This window comes from Echinops telfairi, unplaced genomic scaffold (assembly GCF_000313985.2).
Source record: "Echinops telfairi isolate 266 unplaced genomic scaffold, ASM31398v2 ScPeMD7_7469;HRSCAF=8507_1, whole genome shotgun sequence".
NCBI lineage: Eukaryota > Metazoa > Chordata > Mammalia > Afrosoricida > Tenrecidae > Echinops > Echinops telfairi.
This window is the reverse complement of record NW_022111373.1, coordinates 122,063,330-122,065,943: the sequence shown is the minus strand read 5'-3', so window position 1 is coordinate 122,065,943 and position 2,614 is coordinate 122,063,330.

Genomic DNA, 2,614 nt, shown 5'->3' with positions numbered 1-2,614 from the left:
TAGTGAAGGAAGAAGTGCACACTGCAATTAAGGCCTTAACAAAAATCAAAGCTCCAAAAATTGACAGAATACCAACGGAAATGTTTCAACAAAGCAATGACGCAATGGGCACCCTTAATTGTCTATGCCAAGAAATTTGGAAAAAACTTAGCTAGCTGATCAAATGAAATAGATTTATAATTCACCTACCTCAGAGAAAGGCCACCCAATAGAATGCATACATTAGTTAGCAATAGTATTTAAAATGATTTTTTTCTGAGATCATTCAACAAAGATTGCAGCAGTGCATGAGCAGATAGTTGCCAAAATTTCAAGAAGAGAACACATTCAGGAAACGACATGGCATGAAGGAGATCCTTGCTGATGTCGTATGGATCTTGAGTCAAAACAGAGAATATCAGAATAAATGTTTACTTGAGTTTCATTGACTATGCAAAGGCATTGTGAGGATAACAGAAAACTATGAATAACATTGAGAAGAATTAACAACACTGAATTGTGCTCACCCCGAAACTCAAAATAGACCTGCAGGCAGTTGTTTGAACAGAAAAATGAATTACTACATGGTGTAAAACCAGAGAAGGTTTAAGCATCAGTGCTATATTCTTTGACCATATATGTTCAGTCAGTCTGCTGAGTGAAAAACGTTAGAAGCTGCACTGTGTGAAGAACTCACCATCACTATTGGAAACAGGCTCATGAACAACCCGAGATGTGCCCATGCCACAATGCTGCCTGCTGAATACCCAGAGGACTCGAATTACTTCCTGATGAACATCAAGGACTGCAGCCTTTACAACTCAATGTAAGAAAACCAGAATCTTCGCAACTGGACCAATAACCAACATCATGAAAAAAAGAGAAAATATAGAAGTTTTCTAGGATTTCATTTTGCTTGGATTCACTTTCAATACTTATGTAATCAGTAGTCAGTAAATAAAACAGTGCATTCCACTGGACAAATCAGCTGTACACACAGTCTTTAAATATTAAAGAGACAGGTTGTTATTTCAGAAAGAACAACAACACTATAATTGACCCAAACCATGGAAATTTCTATCACTTCACATGTATGTGAAAGTTAAACAATGAGTAAAGGACCCTGAAGAAGAACCAATGCATTTAAATTCTGATATTGGTGAAGTATATTGAAAGTATTATGGACTGCCACAAGAACAAACAAATCTATCTTGGAAGAAGGATAGCTAGAATGATCCTTAGAAGCCAGAATGAGGAGACCTCACATGTCTTTTGAGCATGTCATCAGAACAGACCAGTCCCTAGAAAAAACCATCACGCTTGATGAAATAGAAGTTCAGAAGAGTAGAGTCTCCATAACATGGATGGACACAATGGCTACAACAATGAGTTCAAGCGTAATAATGATTATGAGGTTTTTGTCTTTCTCTCCTCCAGGGTATGTCCCAAGAAATGACCTGAACCTATTATCAGGAAAGATCATTCCTGGGAAAGGGACATCTAAAAAGAAGAAGACCTTTAGGGAAAAAGATTGACACCATGCCCCAACAATGGGCTCAAACATAGGAATAATTGTAAGAATTTCACAGGACAGCAAAATGTTTTCTTCTGTTGTAAATAGTATCACTATGGACAGAATCGGACTCACTGGCACCTAACTACAATGATGACAAGAACCAAGACGGGGCAATGTTTCATTCTGCTCTATATGCGATTGCTGTGAGTTGCAACTGACTTGACAGCTCATAACAAGAACAGAGCTGCTAGGAGAAGCGCAGGTCATACAGTGCTTACGAGCTCAACTGCTGTTATAAAGGGCGTCACTAGAAATGCTTTGTGTCGAAAGGATGTAGTGGTCTGCTTTCATGAAGATTATAAACCCCATGCATTTGGAAACCCTATGGGGCGGCTCTACCCTGTGATAAAGAATCAGTATGAGTTAGAATTGTCAAGGGCAATGACTTTTTGACTTTGCTTTCTGTCAGATTTGCTAAGATTTGGTGACTGCTTCTGAAAAAGAGGACTTTGATATTTATGCCAACATTTATCTTGCCTACTCTGAAACCAGATTAAATTCATAGATGAGCACAGTATTCAAAAAATACTGTAGATGGGAAACTAATGAGAGAATCCTCAACCCTCTTAAAATGTTCTGATCTCTTTTCTTTATAAGTATTTCCAGTGTCATGGTGATATTTTTTATTTCCTCAGACAATATCAGCACTAACAGTTGAGATCATTATTCAATGAAAAAAATAATACTAACATGCATAATAGAGCTTGAACAGTAAGTAACAGGCAAATGAGGGAGAAATATAATTTTTCAAGCATTTGATGGACAACTGACATTACAACCACAAAATAATAAAGTTAGTCTCTGTGTCCCCCTCATTTGCCTGTTACTTACTGTTCAAGCTCTATTATGCATACTTTATTACTTATTTACTTTCCTCACAACATCCCACAGCTTTGATGAATTTTCAGTGTTTTCTGTAGTTCTAAGATTATAAAATTAGGTTTTGAATTTTCTTGCTTACATCCATGGGTTTATAAACATCTTACCAAAGAGAAAATACTTTACAACTCTGATTTTATTTGGAGATTATAGTTCTACCATGATTTTGGATGATGTTTA